Here is a 20,234-nt window from a genome sequence, read left to right as displayed (position 1 = left end):
CACAGTAAAAAGCTCTTTATGCTGGTAAAGGTGAAAAGGCCTTTCCTCTAATCATGAAGGTCTACACGATCATAGCTTTTATATTAGGAAGGATCTATGGAGAGGCATCTGATTGAAACGTTCAAATATATTAAGTCACAGAACACAGTATAGTCCTGATGCATACTTGAAAGGAAATCTGTTAGAACAAGAGGTCATGCTCCAAAGTTGAAAGGTGACTGACTCAGGGGAAAAGAGAGGAAATTCTACTATACAGAAAGGGCTGTAACTAGCGAAGGAATACAAAACTGCCTGTTACAGAACTAAACCATGAAAAGAAAACAAAAGGGTCAAAATTGAAACAGGCGGTGAGACCAAAATATACAAAAGCAAGGGGTTTTACTAATGGACATTATTTTATGTAATATATTGGTTTTATGTCTTAGATGCTTAAAATATATTATTTAGTCACAATGTTTTTCCTATAGACTTCAATTTCAAATAGTAATGGAACTATGCATGCTGTTTCTGCAATCGAAACCAAGCTTTATTCTACAACTCCATTAAAATCAGTTTTCTTGCTATTCAATATGCGCTTTAAACAAAAAATATTAAAATGCATGTGTTACTAGCTACTACTGCCAAACCCAATTTCATTGTTACTTGTTTGCAATGCTGTAAAATACCAGCCACGAGGCAACACTATTTTGTTACATTGGGCAAGTCATAACATACCTATGTCTTAGACATGTAATTAAACATAATTGGGCATAAGACACTGAAATCTAAAATCAGTGGCATAGTCAATATCTATTGTTGGGCCAGTTCATCAATTCACCAATATTTGTATGGCAGATTAGCCAGTTATATATATTGTATAACAATGTTATCTTTTGCCTTCCAAGGCACTCCTGGAATGGTCAGTAAACTTACTCTTAACACTGGGCTAGCAACCAGAACACCACACTACTATCACTGTTTGTTTTTTGGTTGCCCAGCTCACTAGACCTTGCATGTGCTACTGTAGGACCTTTCAACGTACTTTTAATGGACCTTTTAATGTACTGTAGTTCATTGAATGGCTAGGACCTCATTCACCAGGTCCCAAGATTGAAGCCTTCCGTGCCTTACATAACCCAAGGCCCTGAGTACACATGCACCCTCCTCATTGAGGAAGATCCAGAAATAGGAATTAAGGTTCCATCCCTGCCTTCAATACGACTATAACTGTCTTCACTGAACCTTGACTCAATGGTAACTGAGTCCATTCCAAGAAAAAAAAACATACACTTTGGCTATCATCTTATCTTTAATACTAGTCTTCACAAGATTGGATGTGCTCTACCTATTTAAACTTTTTTATATGCTGAACAGTGTGTAGACCCAATCCCACCCAGGGTCAGTATAGTCATAAATGTACAAGGTTACCGCAGCACACTGGACAAGTTGTAAAGTGGCTCATTAGAAAGACATAAAACAGCAACATTTCAGGCCACACTGGGCTCTTTATCAGGACCAAAACATTACAGTTTTGGTGTGTGTCTTTCTTACAAGCCAATTAACCATATGTAAGCATTGTATAACTTGTCCAGTGTGCTGCATTAGCCTAGTATTATCTTTAATACAGGCTGTGTTATTATTTAAGCACCTTGAATGTGCAAATGTATAGGCTGGTATGTCTTACATGCAAAGGAAACTATTGTCCACTAAGGACAATAAGCACAATGCTGAAATGCAGTGCAAAACACAAATACATCAGTGAATGATATTTAACAAATATAAATGCCTCTTTATACTTGGTTCTTCTTAATCACTTTATGTAATGCTTATTAACCAACAGAGTTCATAGAAAATACAATTAAGTGAGTGCCACTCTTTCAGTTTTACTTACACTCTAGAGACTACAGTACATTAAAGAAATTACAGTAATTGTTTACTGGACTGCTCTTTAAATACATTAAGAATCACATGACGTTTGTTGCTATGAGTTAATTATTAGTTTTTTTTAGAAATTGGCAGCTGAAAGTTTTTTCACCTATAATTCTGTCTTTACACAGCATGAATGAAGTCTGTGAAACTTAATACATTCAATCAGACAGAAACATCTTTGTAATGAGTTGCATTGTTGACCACAATGTAACCTTTCTATAGCAGCTGAAAATTCTAATAATGGAGACAAAATACTTTTGCAGCATACATAGTAATTTTCTCCTAGAGAGTACTCAAAGATTTGTTTTGTGGATACGGTTCCACACTCCAAAAACAGACATACAATACATTGCATTTAAAGTTTTTAATTTGATCTTTTGGAATGAATGAGCTTTAGAGGTGGGTAACCATGCCACCAAACATATGCTTTTACGCAAGTACACAAGGGAAACTACAACTTGACCTTTGGCCAGCCTAAGATGCATTCTGGATGTATACTTCATTGGAAAATTTCCATTGTCATTCTAGTGTCATAATTAGTTAAAGATTTTAAGTATTTTTACACTTGGGGGTGTCTAACTGCACCGGTCCGGGGTTATACCAGTGAGCACCACAGAGCGATCCACTACCGTCTTATTCTTTCTTCGAATTTCTCAGGGCAAACTCATGTGCAGTTTAACTAAATAAAGTTTGGCTTTTCGTTCTACTGCGCATGCGCAGCCGCGTAAAGAAGGAGGAAGACAGAAGATCGTTCCCTGGTGCTCACTGGTATAAACTCGGGTCGGTGCACTTTTCTGGTGATAGGAGCACTGGCCCTGGGTTTCAGATAAGTCAATACAATCACTTGGGGTGCCTAATATTTGGCACCCCCGAGTGTACGATGCCTTTCCTTCTCCTTTAAGCAAATTAAAAGTCTACGGTGACTCAACAATAGTCAGCAAAATATGAATCCTTTTAATGTTAATAATGCTTCACATTGTATGTGACATGTTATTGTAGTGCCAAATTCAGCTAGAATTAAGTGATAACGCAATAAAAACTATCACTACAATCATGATTTATAAACCGTCATACAGTTGAGAAATGTGAACATAAAACTCAAGTTACCAATGCTCCCTATGGGAGGAACAATCTATCTGCAGTGAATTTTATTTTTAATTCAATTTACTTCTGTGTCCTGAGTAAGGGTCTTAAAAATGAGAGCCACACAATCTATCTGCCCTGCATTTTTAATGATTTTTACATATACATTTTAGTAAGGGTCTTCAAAAAACTGATTATGTAAAGAAAGATATTTGGCCTAACAAAATATATAAATAAAACAGCAAAGATTTGATTATGGGAGGACTTGCATCAAGACAACGCAAGTTAAATATTTGTCTTTTTTTTTTACTTAACTTAAAATTAATCTCTCTCTCTTTCTTAAATATGGAGATAGATTGCTCATTAATTCAGAAGAGGCATATCTTTAACCTTCTTTGTTATGGATACTGTTCCCTAATAAAAAACCTTCATATCACTGGTTCTGTGGATTTTTTGTCAAAGAATAAGGGGCAGATTGATTAAATATCCTAGCAGTTATATATTTTTTCAAAGTGTTTAACATTTTTCAGTCTTCGGGAATTTTTTTGGTGACAGTCAGGCAGCGGCATAACTACAATGCATGCCCCTCCAACCCCTGCAGAAAATCAGCGGAGGTACCACGCTCACTCCAAACTCACTCACCCTCTTGTGTGCAAGCATGCTCCTACCTGCTGGTGGCCAAATTTTCCGGCAGAAAGGTGGCTATAGAAGAAGCTGACCCCATGGTCCAGACCCCTTGGTGACCGTGGTGTCTGCTTCCTACATAACAATGCCACTGCAATCAGGAAAGTGTTTAAAAAACTGACATCTTTAAAATCAGATGAATTTGTCAGAAGAATAATTCAACTAGTTTAGCAAACAGAGTGCTATTCTCTGAATTAATTAATTCTCAGTTACAACATTGATCTCTAACACTTCTCTGAATTATTAATTTCTGATGCAAATTGTAATTTGAAAATCCTTTTCTGCAGAGAAAAAAATCATTCTACATATTGCTACATCTGAAATGTCCTGTACTTTTAACTAATCAGTATCTGAAATATACTGAAAATTAATCAATTGGACATTAAACCTTTGATGGTTTCTAAACGTTGAGGTTAAACTTCCAACTGAAGGCAATTTAGCTTTTGCCTAAATCTGTTTTTGCTTTATATAAAAAGCTAACAAATCTTATATTCTATAAGAGACCAGAAATTTTACACGCCAGGGAGTTATTTTGACCAGGTTTTATCTTGCATTCATTGGGGAGACAAAATGGGAAAAAGTTCTGAGGGACAATTATGGAGATATGAGTTCACACTTACAATGCAACTCCAGAATAAACTGGAATTAAAATCTGAAGATTAAAGCTCTTCTCAAGTGTTCAGACAAGCTCAATGAAACACCAGAGCTTCAGGAATGCTTAAACTGTCTATACACATACTGATAAAAGCTTCCAATGTGGCCCCTCCAGACTAAATTGGCAGCTTAATAGCACATATATTGGCTCTCTGGCTGATATCTGTCTGAAAATCAGGCAGATATCTATCAGGTGGTACCTGAAATGAGGTGGTACCACACCCCGCTACTGCATAAGTAATTCCCTCATAATGCTTCCTTCACTTGTTGGGAGATATAGTCAAGGAGAGGGAACTATTTTATATATGTTTTGGACATGCCCGGTACTGAAAGTGTTTTGAGACTCTTTAGGTAAATGGCTGAATAAGGTACTACTAGCGAACATCCGAAAAGACCCAATAATATTTATGTTAGGGAATAAAATCCCTAGGATTAAAAATCCAGAGCAGAGACTGGCCAATTCTATCCTATCAGCAGCAAGATGCTGCACAGCAAGCAAATGGAAGGAGACATCCCACCAACACAACAGGAACATCTGAATCAGATCCAATACACAGGAAGGATGGTCTTCCTAACAGCCTTACGAAACGACACTGTCGAACAATTTAACCAAGTCTGGAACAATTGGGATGTAAACCACAAATCTCCAACTGAAACACTATCCCCCCTACCAAGCCTTTTAATAATGTACCAGCCCAACCTAAAACCTATCATCGCTCTTCTATCATTATCACTCACCATTCCGTGACCTTATAATTCATTTATGTGCAATGCCATTCAGGGTTATTAGTTATCTGTTCTTTATTGTTTATTCAGTGGGCTACATATTGTTGAATAATTGCTGTACTTAATCGGATCAACCAGACAAATCATTGTCTACTATAGGGTATATGCAATTCTATATTAGATCATAACTTATATTATAATTATGTATGATGTATGATGTGAAACCTGGAAAAGCTGTATGCTCAAAACATTTTTTGTAATAAAAATTGTTAAAAAAAAAAAAAAAATCTATGGTATACTGCCTCTCCTCATTTCCGGTACTGTAGCAATTACATTTGTTTAATATGATCTGTCCTTCATGAAGCCATGATGTCATTCTCTTGAATGTGATCCCTTAACACATTTTCAAATAACTTGTCCACCACAGATGTCAAATTTACAGTCCTATAATTGACAAGTTGAGATCGTAATCCCTTTTTAAAATCTTGGATTTACATCAGACAAAAGTGAGTCTGAGAAAATGAGTGGCCTGGCTAAAACTGAACTACATTTCCCTAAGTACTAAATTATGTAGATTTTTTTAATGGAGCCACACTCTCAACCAGCATCTTTTTACTTCTTTATACTTAAAACATATTTGGGATTAGTTTTGCTTGTCAAGCAACAGTTACCTTTTAACGGAATAAATTGATAAAATTATGTAATGGATTAAAAAAAGATACCTATTACAGTTCTATGTTACTATCTGAAAACCTCATGTTACAAACTACGCATTCAAGCAATGATCTTAAGGTGCTATTTTTTTTGATAGAGTATTTGATGGTATGCTTTTAGCAATAAACAAAAAAAGATAAGATTATAGTCACTAGATACTGTATAACATTTCTAGTTGGCTCTATAACAATCTGTAATATGATATTGTCATGACGTTTATAAACTTATTCCATTAACTGGCAGTACAGTTTATATGTGTAATTAAACCCTTCCAATATTAACATTTGGTCCCTCCAATATAAGCATTTGGCTCTCAAAAGGAGCTGAGCTTCTTCCACTTTGTTTATACAAGATGGGCTGTAACTTACTTCTTTAATAAATTTGCCTATTGCTATACAATCTGTAAAAACTATCACTGATAAGTGTGAGAATGCCTGGAGGTCGAGACTCATAGTGGGGACATCTGGCTCTTCATCTTCGGTCAGGAGACAAATCTGTTTTTACGTCGCTTCCGGGTTTTGACACACGCTCCGTGTCTGACGTCATGACGCGTGGTGCGAAATTCAAAAGTTTAATGGGGCCATGTCCAATTGTTCAATAGTTCCTGGGTGTGATTTCTAGCATGTCTTGTCTGTTCCTGACCTAGTCTGTTCCTGACCATCTAGTTTGCTGCCTGTCCTTTGTCTGTTTTTTGACCATTCCCTTGAATGCTGTTTCTGTACTGTGATACTGTTGGTTTGACCCGGCCTGTGACCTCGACTACGTTCTCGACTCCGGATTTTGTACTCCGGGTACACATAGGTCATATGGACATTTTTATTAGAGATGTTGGTGCAAATGCTAGAAGTGGCCACTTTTATTACAAATGTCCAAGGAAGCAAAATAATGACAAAAGAGATCCTGCCCTATACATGAGCCCACCCTAAAACAAATGTGGCATGCGCCTCAAATGGTTGGGTAAGAAGTTCTAACACAAAAATAAATAGGACTTTTGAAGGCAATCCCGCTTTAAAAACTGAAAAAAACAAGTTTTTTTTTACAACTTTAAAGGGATACTGTCATGGGAAAACATGTTTTTTTCCAAAACACATCAGTTAATAGTGCTGCTCCAGCAGAATTCTGCACTGAAATCCATTTCTCAAAAGAGCAAACCGATTTTTTTATATTAAATTTTAAAATCTGACTTGGGGCTAGACATATTGTCAGTTTCCCAGCTGCCCCAGTCATGTGACTTGTGCCTGCACTTTAGGATGGTACTACTTTCTGGCAGGCTGTAATTTCTCCTACTTAATGTAACTGAATCAGTCTCAGTGGGACTTGGATTTTACTATTGAGTGCTGCATGTTCTTAGATCTTCCAGGGAGCTGTTATCTTGTGTTAGGGAGCTGCTATCTCATTACCTTCCCATTGTTCTGTTGTTAGGTTGCTGGGTGGGGGGAAGGGAGGGGGTGATATCACTCCAACTTGCAGTACAGCAGTAAAGAGTGACTGAAGTTTATAAGAGCACAAGTCACATGACTGGTGCAGTTGGGAAATTGACAATATGTCTAGCCCCATGTCAGATTTCAAAACTAAATATAAAAAAATCTGTTTGCTCTTTTGAAAAATGGATTTCAGTGCAGAATTGTGCTGGAGCAGCACTGTTCACTGTTGGGTTTTGTTGTGTTTTGAAAAAAACATGTTTTCCAATGACAGTATCCTTTTAAAGATCATTCAAAAATTTGCCTGCGCAAAACTTAGCTAACGATGGTCTCTTTCGCTAGTGAATTGGCATCTTCCCCTCTTAGTAAATTTGCGATGTCCCTTTGGATGAGATATCTGGCGAATTTTCGCTGGCGACGTCCACTTCGCGCTTTAGTAAATCTGCCCCTATATTTTACTGGTCGAATCTTCCGCTCCTCAGAACAACTGCTTGGTTGCACCCCCCACAACTAATGCTGCTTCATGCATCAAACCCTTCTTTCTTGCTGCTCCTTAAATTTGGAATGCCATTCCTGAATTTCTCTGGAGAGAATCATCTCTCAATGTCTTCAGAACTAAACTCAAAGGGGCAGATTCACGAAATGGCAAAGTGACTAACGCTGGCAAAAATTCGCCAGCGTGACGTCATTTCGTCACTTTGCCAATTTACTAACGGTAGCTGGCCTAAATTCGCTGGCGTAATTTTGTCAAGGAGATAGATTCTGGCGCAACTTCGCACTCTAACGCCAAGCGAATTTATGGTCTGGCGAAAGAGCAATACTACGCAAATTCACTACGTTTTTGATTTCACTGACCCTTACCTCTATCGCCAGACTTGCCTTCAACACCTCAGACCAGACGAAGTGCAATAGAGTAGATAGGAGTTCCTCAAAAAAAAAATTTCTAAGTCCCAAAAAACGCTGCAGTTTTTTCCTATTTAAAGGGTGATAGAATGAAAAAGATCGTAAATTTTTTTTCTTGGGTATCCTCCTTCCCCCCTACATTTGCTAACATATGGCACCTAAACTATACTGTGGGCACATGTGTAGGGCATTATAACAACTTTTATATAATTTTATTAAGGTTCCCTGGCCTTGTGTAGTGTAATGTGTTTGCTGCAGCATATACGGCCATTGTACTTTAACTGCACGCCGTATGCTAATTAGCCAACACTAGCGTAACTTCGAACTGCTGAGCGTAATTTTGCCAGCGTTCGGTATCCTGTGCGCAACTTCGGATCTTCGTGAATCAGCGTTGTCCAGGCGAATTTACACCTGGCGAAGTGTTACGATGTGCGTGAAGCCATCGCTGGCGAATTTTCGCCGGTTAGTGAATTTGCCCCAAAGACTCTTGGAGCATTAGCACAACACATGAACTGGGAACTGGCACTCAGTCACCCACTGTAAGCTACTGCACTTAATATTCCCCAATTTGTGTTTGTAAATTACCCTTTGACTGTAAGTGCTACAGGGCAAATACCTCATCATTTTGTCTCCTTGACACTAAGCACTTAATCTGTGTTGTAAATGTACTTTATATTTATATGTATTGTATTTTTTTATTATTTTTATTCAGTGGCGTAACTTCGGATGCCAGGGCCCCCCTGCAAATTTTTTTCAGGGTCTCCTCTGCACAAAATAGTGGGAAAATGTCATGTATAATATCCCCAGAACTCATAGAAGGATGGCACAGTCTCTACTTTGCACATTAAGGCAAGGAAAGAGTTAAACCACCACAAAGCAGTGCAATGTGATTTGTATCCTTACCACCCTCATTCTTTCTATGCTAATAGTCTGGTAGGGGAGGGAGGAATCTGCAGCATAGAGTAGTGAAGCACAATCCGTCCTGGACAGTTCAACTTATACTGGCACCCTTTTCCCTGCCTTCCATTGGAGGAGTCACGCAGGGTACGTAAGTGGAGCACAATCGCTCGTACCCCCACCCCTCGCAGGGTCTGCTTCCTCTTTAGTTGTGACCCTGATATAAAATTGGTAAAATTGCACAACCTCTGTATATTTTGGGGGCCCTAAAATTATTCTGCTGTAGGGCCCAATAACACCCAGTGATGGGGAGAATATAAAGCCCCTGCCTATAGCTGCCCACTTGCTGAATGAGACCCATTTATATTGCAGCCAAACTACCACTGTGCCACCATGTCTTACTGCTGTTACGTAATGACTTATTCCTCACACAAGGGTCTCACTCTCTTTCTCTGATAAATGGCTGACTTAAGTTTATTACATGAATGAGAGAGTGCAAAGGGACCCAGATGAGCACACATAACAGGCAGGAATGAATTAAGATGAAAGTATCCACAAATATCAGCCATAACACAGTCGCGCTCCCACTACAAGGAAGGACGTCACATCCAAGCAGTCTGTTACACTGTTCTCCACCCACGGGGGGCGCATGTCGTGATGTCGGGAGTTTTCGACAGCGGTGATTGGACGGCTTCTTCCAAACTGCAGAAATTCACTCTATGGTCAAAAGCACCATAGTAGTTACACACATACCCAGGGCAGAAATGAAACTGCTCTACAGGAAGTTAGGTACTAACCTCTTACTTTTATATTCAAAGTATATTTCCTTGACACCCTAAACAGCAGCACATATGGGTTAATATCCTCTTGCTTCTAATAGGACAGACAAGAGCCAATTAAACAATTAAGTGCCTATAAGTTTACTCCCTCAGCCCCCTTAGATTGTTTTTTTCTGGAAGGTAGACAAGATGCTTTTTTCATCCTGAAGATTCCGTGGCCGCTCAGGGAGTCATTTGAGTAGTTGCTACCCTGGAGGGAAAAAACCCTCAGGCTGGCAGCGCACGGCAGAGTAATGGCGATGTAACACAAGTTCATGCAAACATGCAGACGTCGGCGAGACGCCACATAATGACGTCACGCATATTCGCAGAGATGCCTATTGCGTCAATGAACCCTGGAAGTTTTAAATATCAGATAATTCAAGCCGTGCTGCCCTAGTTTTTGTGTGTAATACACGTTCAGAGGGCTGCAGCTGCCTGTGGAAGCCAATAAGGAATTGTATGCCTGTCTAATCCTCTGACACGTGTTTTTACTTGCTGGTACTTATTACACTGCATTATTTATTGTTATAGATGTCCAATCTAATGGATACTGTCAGAGGAAAAGGACTTCCAAAACAAAGCACCTAGTCTGCAGTGAATGTAAAGTCCGGATAAAGCTTCAGTAATTAAATCCTTATTTCCTATTGATGAGGAAGCAGAGAATTGGGAAGCTCCACCAGTAGTGGATGTAGCTCCTCTGTCTAAGAGAACAACTATTCCTGTTGAGGATGAGTCAGGCCTTAGAGATCCGATGGATCACAGGGCAGAGAACTCACTGAGACGAGTGTATTCTACAGAATCAGCCCAGTGTAAACCATTAGTGGCAGCCTCTGCAGTTTCAAAAGCTTTAAGAAATTAGCTTAAAAAAATATGGCGCTGTCAACTGCAGCTATCTGGCTTAAACCTTGGTCGGCGGACACCACCTCTAAGACTATTTTATGTAGTATGCCCTATAAACCTGCCCATATTTCTGGTTCCAAATTGGATATGTTAATGGAAAAGCTGTCTAATTCAGAAGGGTAAAAACCTGCCTCAAGATAGGTAGAGGCCTAGGTGGAGGTTCTTTTTTTTCGTAGGCAAAATCAGCACTCCACAGGCCAGATTTGAGATAAAGAGAGGCGAGAGATCAGTCCTATAGGTGGCAAAACCAGATGGTACCTTCCGTACTATAACAGACTTAAGATTTTTTAATCAATTCATCCAGAAGAAACATTTCCGGATGGAAACTGTCAATTCGTTAGTTCCTCTTTTGGAACTAGGAGATCATCTAGCTACCATCGATCTCAAAGATTCATGCATACCTGCATGTACCGTTGTTTGGAGCACACAGAAGTTACCTAAGAATTGCTGTCTTCATTCAGGAACAACTAGTTCATCTCCAATTCCGTGTACTGCCATTTGGGATAACCTCTGCTCCCAGAGTATTTACAAAAGTGTTAGCGTCAGTCACAGCTTGTCAGGGAGCCGGGAGCTCCCTCCAGGGAGGTTGTCTGGATCAAGGAGGAAGCCCTCTTGAGGGAACAAGGTCGCGGTATCCAAAGGGTTAAACGGAGAATAGTCAGGATCAGGCAAGAGTTCACAGGCAGGCAGAATACAAACAAAGTCCAAAGTCCAGGCAAAGGGTCAGGATACAAGGCAGGAACAAGATTAGGCAATAAGGCACACAGGAAACCCAGGATATGCTTCAGGAAAGTAATCCTATTCTTGGGCGCCATTCTGGCGTCTAGTTGGCGTTTTTATTTTCAAATTTGGCGCCATTCTGACGTCATTGACGCTCTTGCGACGTCATCGCCCGGCGCCGCTACCCACGTGGCGGCCATGGGCGCCGCCATTTTGGGAGCGACGCCGGCGAAGATGGACGCGCCGCCCGGAGCTCCTGGGCCTGCTCCGGGCGGCGATCGTTACAGTACCCCCCCCCTCACGGGGGGCCTCTGGACCACCAGGACTTGGCTTCTGGGGAAACTTGGAATGGAACTCCCTCACCAGACGAGGAGCGTGAACATCACGGTGTCCTTCCCAGGAGCATTCTTCAGGGCCAAAGCCCTTCCACTGAATGAGGTACTGAAGGGACCCTCTGGAGATTCTGGAGTCTAGGATTTTCTCCACCTCGTACTCGAGTTGACCCTCCACTGAGATGGCAGGAGGAGGAGACTGACCGCCAGAGAACCGGTTGGTGATGGCGGGTTTCACCAGAGACACGTGGAACACGTTGGGGATTCTCATCTCTGGTGGAAGCTGGAGTCTGACAGCCACAGGGTTGATTATCTCCAAGATGGGAAATGGTCCCACGAATTTTGGACCCAACTTGGGAGATGGTATCTTCAACCGGATATTCCTGGAAGAGAGCCAGACATTATCACCCACCTTGTAGAGAGGAGAGGATCTTCGACGACGATCCGCGAAAGTCTTATGAACAAGAGCACTCTTCTCTAGGTTCAACTTGGTCGCAGCCCAAATAGCAGACATATGGGCTGCGGAGTCGTCAGCAGCCGGGACGTCAGATAGCATAAAGTCTTGGGGAAAAGCTTGAGGATGCTGACCATACACCGACATGAACGGAGACCTTCCTGTAGAGGAATGACAAGCATTATTATGAGCGAATTCCGCCCATGGGAGGAGATCAGACCAGTCATCCTGGCAGAGGGATACGTGGTTCCTCAGGAACTGCTCCAGGGCTTGGTTGACACGTTCAGCTGCCCCATTCGTTTGCGGGTGGTATGCAGATGAAAACTGAAGAACAATTCCCAGGTCTTTGCATAAGGAACGCCAGAACTTGGCAGTAAACTGGGTGCCTCTATCGGAGACGATCTCCACCGGGAAACCATGCAGGCGGAAGATGTACTGGATAAATAGCTGGGACAACTCCACCGCAGAGGGCAACTTCTTCAGAGGGATGAAATGGGCCATTTTGGAGAAGCGGTCAATAACAACCCAGATCACAGTATTCCCACCGGAGGGAGGAAGTTCGACAATAAAGTCCATAGAGAGGTGCGTCCATGGACGAGAGGGTACCGGCAGTAACAACCCACTGGGGCGGGAATGGCTAGGCTTAGAAGTGGCGCAGACATTACAAGCAGCCACAAAGTCCTTTACATCCTTGCGGATATCAGGCCACCAGACTAGGCGCCTCAAGAGTTCAAGGGTCTTAGCCGAACCAGGATGTCCAGCTTGCCTGGAGCAGTGGGTTTGTTGCAGGATGGCCAGGCGAAGTTCTGGAGGGACGAAGGCCATGCCAATCGGAGTATCTTGAGGAGCCGAGGACTGCCCAGCCAGAATCTGGTCGGCAAATTGGGGATACAGAGAGGCAATGATCTTGACTGGTGGAATGATTGGTTCCTGTCTCTCAGGGTCACGGTCCACCGGAGTGAAGCTACGAGACAAGGCGTCGGCCTTCAGATTTTTGGAACCTGGGCGATAAGTCAAAACAAAGTTAAATCGGGAAAAGAAAAGGGCCCACCTGGCTTGTCTGGGATTTAGCCTCTTGAGGGACTGTATGAACTCCAGATTCTTGTGATCAGTGAAAATCTGGACAGGAATTTCAGAACCCTCCAGGAGGTGACGCCATTCTTCAAGGGCAAGCTTGACTGCCAAGAGTTCTCGATTCCCGACGTCATAGTTCTGCTCTGCGGATGAGAACTTCTTGGAGAAAAACGCACAGGGGTGCAATTTTCCATCAGAGGAATGTCTCTGAGACAGGATAGCTCCGGCTCCGACTTCAGAAGCATCAACTTCGATGCAGAAGGGTAGTGCAGGATTGGGATGTCGAAGAACAGGAGCGGACGTGAAGGCCTCTTTCAAGGACTGAAAGGCTTCTATAGCAGATGGAGGCCACAGGCTGGGTTTACCCCCTTTTCGGATGAGGGCCAGGATAGGTGCAATGCGGGAAGAGAACCCCCGGATGAACTGTCGATAATAATTAGCAAATCCGATGAATCTCTGGATTGCTTTGGTACTCAGTGGGAGAGGCCACTCCTGGATGGCCGACACTTTCACGGGGTCCATCTCAAATCCCTCTGGAGAGATAATGTATCCTAGGAAGGGGATCTTGGATACCTCGAAAACACACTTCTCCAACTTGGCGAAGAGAGAGTTCTTCCTCAGACGAGAGAGTACCTCCTTCACCTGGGAGCGATGACTTTCAAGGTCCTTGGAAAAGATCAGGATGTCGTCCAAGTATACGACTACGAACCTTCCTAGGAGATCTCGGAACACATCATTCACAAACTCCTGGAAGACGGCAGGGGCATTGCATAGGCCGAAGGGCATAACGAGATATTCATAGTGCCCATCCCGAGTGTTGAATGCCGTCTTCCATTCGTCACCCTCCCGGATGCGAATGAGGTTGTAGGCCCCCCGGAGATCCAACTTGGAGAAAATCTTTGCCCCTTTCAGCTGGTCAAAGAGCTCGGCAATCAGGGGCAGAGGGTATCTGTTTTTCACGGTGATCTTATTCAGACCCCGATAGTCTATACAAGGCCGAAGGCCTCCGTCCTTCTTCTCCACGAAGAAGAACCCAGCCCCTGCAGGAGAGGTAGAAGGGCGGATAAACCCCCGCTGGAGATTTTCTTGGATGTACTCCTTCATAGCGGTAGTCTCTGCAGGAGAGAGAGGGTAGGTGCGCCCTCTGGGGGGCATAGCTCCAGGCAGGAGTTCAACCGGACAGTCGTAGGAGCGATGTGGGGGAAGGAACTCTGCAGACTTTTTACAAAACACATCGGAAAATCCCTTGTAAGTGGAGGGCAAAGTCTTTAATTCCGCAGAGGAGACATTCACCTTCTCGAGGGGTTTTGGCGGAAGGCAATGTTGCAGGCAAAATAAACTCCAACGAGAGATCTGCCCAGTGGACCAGTCTATGGTGGGGTTATGCAGACGTAACCATGGAAGACCCAATATCACTGGAGTAGAAGGACAGGGGATGATGAAGAATGAAAGCTTTTCTTGATGCAGCGCCCCAACTTGTACAGATAGTTCCGCCGTGAACTTTGTGACGAATTCAAACTCCAGGGGTTTGTCATCTATGGCAGTAATTCGCAGGGGAGAAGACAATGGAAGCAGAGGAATCTTCATGCGTTCGGCAAAAAAGGCATCCATGAAATTGCCATCCGCTCCGGAGTCGAGGAAGGCCCTTTCGAAGATAGACTTACTTGCCAGGTGAATCTGCAAAGGAAGGAGAAGCCTGCGTGAATTTTCTTGATACTTCTCCAGAGAACCTCGAGTGATGCCCCCTACATGAGAAACCTGAGACATACCTCGGGGTACAAAACTCTTGGCTTTGGCAGGACAGGCGTTGGCAAAATGGGAATGCCCACCACAGTATAAACAGAGACCTGCCATACGTCTTCGGAGTCTTTCCTGCTCGGAGAGGCGAGTCTTTCCTACTTGCATGGGTTCCTCCAAGGGAGACGTCGACACATGGGTCACAGGAACAGCGGGTGTTTGCAGAATCGGCCTTTGAAAGCGAGGGGCCAACATGGGAGAAAATCGTCTACTGCGCTCTCTCTCCACCTGGTGCTCTCCGAGACGAGTGTCCACCTTAATGGATAGAGCGATCAACCCTTCCAGGGTGTCAGGAGTCTCTCTGGAGACGAGATCATCTTTGATGCGGATAGATAGGCCTTGGTAGTATACAGCCTTGTAAGCGTCATCACACCAGGAAGTCTCCGCCATCAGTGTTCGGAAGTCTATAGCATACTCATTGACACTGCGGCTTCCTTGCCGGAGCTGCAAGAGACGGGCAGGGGCGTTCGTAACCCGACCTGGAGCATCAAAGACTATACGAAAAGCTTGGAGAAAGTCTTTAACATCAAAAGTCAGCGGGGAATTCTTCTCCCAAAGAGACGTTGCCCACTCCAGTGGCTTGCCTTCCAATCGAGACATCACATACCCCACCTTGGAACGCTCGCTTGGAAACTGTGTGGGTTGGAACTCAAATTGAATTTGGCATTGCGTGGCAAATCCCCTGCAAGCTTGTGGGTCCCCACTGAAACGAGGGGGAGGTGGAATGCGAGGCTCACCTGTCGGGTAGCTTGTGTTCGTGGGGGCTGCCGCCATGGGGGGATCCCCAGTAGGTGGAGCAGTGGAGGACGCAGAAGGCACTTGAGCCAGCAGGACATCGAGTGCTTGCCCAATGCGAACCTGCTGGTTTTCGTAGTCCTCCATGCGGGATGCCAGTCCGCGGAGCGCTCGTCCGACATGAGGTGTGGCTTCCTCAGAAGGATCCATGGCCCAAGAATAATGTCAGGGAGCCGGGAGCTCCCTCCAGGGAGGTTGTCTGGATCAAGGAGGAAGCCCTCTTGAGGGAACAAGGTCGCGGTATCCAAAGGGTTAAACGGAGAATAGTCAGGATCAGGCAAGAGTTCACAGGCAGGCAGAATACAAACAAAGTCCAAAGTCCAGGCAAAGGGTCAGGATACAAGGCAGGAACAAGATTAAGCAATAAGGCACACAGGAAACCCAGGATATGCTTCAGGAAAGTAATCCTATTCTTGGGCGCCATTCTGGCGTCTAGTTGGCGTTTTTATTTTCAAATTTGGCGCCATTCTGACGTCATTGACGCTCTTGCGCCGACGTCGGCGCACTGACGTCATCGCCCGGCGCCGCTACCCACGTGGCGGCCATGGGCGCCGCCATTTTGGGAGCGACGCCGGCGAAGATGGACGCGCCGCCCGGAGCTCCTGGGCCTGCTCCGGGCGGCGATCGTTACACAGCTGTCCTGAAAAAAGAGGGGTCCATATTCTGGACGATTGGTGTCTGAAAGCTGTGTCAGCAGCTCTCCTTCAGAATCATATTCAAAGGACCTTGGAGATACTTCAGTACTTAGGCTGGTTTGTCAATATGGAGGAATTCTCTCTTTAGCCTTGCAGAAAGAAATTCCTTTACCGTGTAATTATCCGAGAGGCAGGTGTGAAAATTGTTTGGCCAAGGAGTGTCCAGCCACTTCTAATCCTATGGATTCATCAGCGCAGATGTTAAAAAAAAAAATACTTCTGGAGGCCTTTAGAGAATTCAAGGAGTCTCTTCATAAGGAAGGCACCTATGTTGATGCAGGTAATACTCCCTCTTCTGTTGGTGATGGAGAATACTTAATCCTGGATGAAGTGTCTTCCTCCTCGGAGGAGGAAGTTGTTGATACTTCAGTTTTTCAGATTGAGTCTATCCCAAAGCTTATAAAAGCTGTTAGAGTGGAAATTGAGGCTCATGAAGATCAGGTGTTTTGCTTGATGAATCCACTGCCAGTCACCCTGAGACAAATAATGAGAGTCTTATGGTCTCTTCCATAGAGGCACTTCCATGTGCGAGGTTTCATATGCGTCCTCTCCAGCAGGAAATCCTGTCTATGGGACAGAAGGGTGGAGTCACTGGAGGTGACACGATTCATTTCCGAGGAAGCAAGGTCAACTTTACATTGGTGGTTGCACCCAGACAGGCTGAAGGTGAGCAGGCCAATTCTGGAAACAGATTGGTTCCTGGTTACTGCAGATGCCTTTGCCCTTAGGTGGGGAGCACATTACGAGGATCAGACTGCTCAGGGGCCATGGAATGCAATGATTCCCACCCTTATAAAATTATATTGAAGCAGTTTTTCGGTACTCTTTTTACAACACAATCTAAGAGGGGTGAGGAAGTGACGTTATAGGCACTCAATTGTTTATTGGCTCTTGTCTGTCCTATAAGAAGTAAGAGGATATTAATCCATATGTGCTGCTGTATGGACTTCAAGGAAAAAGAAATTACGGTAAGTAAAGTTTCATCTATATATTCTGGCAATTTCCCGGAATTTACACCATTTTCTTCTCAGTCCCATACAGGTGAGTGGTGATTTTTTTTCATAGATTTTAAATTTCCCAGAATGTATGCCATTTTGAAGCCATCCCCTGGGAAAGTGTTGTAATATACTGTATAAGAATATGGTTAGCTAGCATCCCCCCTAGGGGTCTAGATCAGCTTCCCAACTGACCTATTTCTCTAGGATATTTTTATTATTTAATGACTTGTTTTTTAGGAACAGATGAGTTACCAAATGCTTTTGTTTGCTATGCTAAAAGGATGAATATAACAACCATGAACACAATCAGAGAAAACTTTGTCAGCACAACAATAATAATAAGAAGAAGAAAAGAGATTAAATATATCAGGTACTTACTTTTTTCTATTTATACACAGTATAAAAAGTAGATACCAAAAAAGTTCTTACAAATGTTACTTTGGAATTCATTTATATGTTATGGGAATCTCTCAGTAAGTGCTGTATTCAGTTGTGGTTAAAATTTGACCCAATTAGCCTTTATAATTGTTAACACTGCTGTTATCTATTTCCCCCTGCTGGGAGATAACATATATATATATTGAAATGATATAGAAGAATAATATACACAAAGCACTTACAGTTGGACTGGTGTAAAAAATAATATGAACATTACACTGAAATTAAAATTCAGAATATACACTAATGATAATACAGAATTTTTATAACTGCTAATTAACATAAATCTTAAAAATATATTTGAAATAAATGGCAATTAACCCTTCCATAACCACAGCATAAAAAAACAGTGAGCCGGAAACTCTTTGTTCCAGTGTCACCTACATGTGCATAAGTGCATGTTTTGGCATGTGTATACATGACTGTAGACTTGCCCATGTTCATTATGTGGTTAATGGGTGCTAAATAAATATTTATAGTAATACTAGCATTACAATTGCCTCAGAATTAGAAATAGAAACTTTAAGCATGGCATGTTCCATTTCCAAGCCATAGATTAGCAATCAGCAAGACAAACATGAGGAGTATCTAAGTGCAGCTTGCCTTCTGAAATATAAACTAACTCTCCTTTTCAGCCATCCTCTGGCTAACAGTTATAGCCCGGGGTGTTTCACTCTGCTCGGAGAGTGGGAGGTTATAAATATGAATAAGTGCTGAAAAAATTTTGCCTTCTAATCTAAATCCAAATGTTATCATGTGGGTTCCTCACCAACTCTAGATGGGATCCCCCAAAGCGCTTGTCACAGTTGGTGAACCAGTCATGTTAAGTTAATGAGAAAATGGGAAGATGTTTCAGGAAGGAATTTGGTTACGAGATGAAATTTAGATATTCTGGCTGGATACGGGGAGATCTTCAAATCCATTTTCTATTCCAGATATAACATTCTCATATTTGCTGCTGGTAATCTCTGAAAATTAATTTCTGTAAGTAATTTAAAATGAAAATCTCAATCAGATGTTATCTTCATGTAAATAACCAGCTGCATGTTTCATTACAGACTAAAATCCCTAAGAGAGTTTCTAGAAAGCCCCTATTTGGATCAAGTGTGTTCAAAAAGGGATATGACAAATGTGTTATTTAAAAAAAGAGGTAGAAGTAGTACTAGCTTGACAAACTTTAGCATACAGACATCTGGTAAATGGGTTAGTGTACACTCTCTGGCTTGGCTTCCTACTGGGCATCATTCAGCAAGCCTCTTTACTTGGCTTTCTGCATTTAGACATAAGTAATATCCCAGTTTTTAAAGTAACATAAAATTATGGATATAACTTTGAGTAAGTAAATTCACAGCTACAAAATTACCTAAAACATGTTACACTTTGTTTGACATGTCCTAATTGGCATTTAGCTATGTCACACACAGTGACAAAGACACAAATTCAAGATGGAGAATATCAACCAAAAAAAATTTAGCCCTGGCTTTTTTTTTATAACTTTATTTTATTTATTTTTTTATAAACACTGGGCAAATTTGCCCCGGGCAGTAACCCATGACAACCAATCAGATGATTGCTTTTAGTGTTTAACTTGCAACTGGCTGAAAAAAACTAATAACTTATTGTTTGCTATTGGTTACTGCCTAGGTGCAAATTTGCCCAGTTTTGACAATAACATTTTTGAATTTCTGACAAAATAGCCTCCTGGCTGCTGTCAAAATGTGGTTCGTAATTGTACTGGCTGCTTTTATATATTTACGGTAGATTTCGGTTTCCCTAGAAGGGTCCATGGCTCGCTTTGTATATTGGTCTGAAGGACCTTTAGTAGAATATCCCTCACCATCTCCTAATAATGGGCAGTCGCATAAAATATGAGACTGTGGGGTATATTCTATGGAGTTTTTTAGGAGTATAATACCAATTTAGAAGGATTTTGTAGATATTTTCTTTACACTAGACACAAACAGAGGATATTTTAGCATTATCCCATATGCCTTAATATTTTTAATACCTCAACTCCGTTGGGACTTATAGTAAAGTGGCATATTATTATTATCAGATTTGTTTTCCCATATATTCCATAAAATAAATATTTTTGGATGGGACCAAAATGTGGCCTTTCTGTAATTCGTAACTTTCTGGATTACGGGTTTCCAGATAACAGATCTTATACCTGTACCTGCATTATAGGCAAATATTGGTTCTCTTTAATCCAAAGGTAAC

Source organism: Xenopus laevis, chromosome 1L (assembly GCF_017654675.1).
Source record: "Xenopus laevis strain J_2021 chromosome 1L, Xenopus_laevis_v10.1, whole genome shotgun sequence".
In the NCBI taxonomy this organism is placed as follows: Eukaryota; Metazoa; Chordata; class Amphibia; order Anura; family Pipidae; genus Xenopus; species Xenopus laevis.
This window is presented reverse-complemented; position numbering follows the sequence as displayed.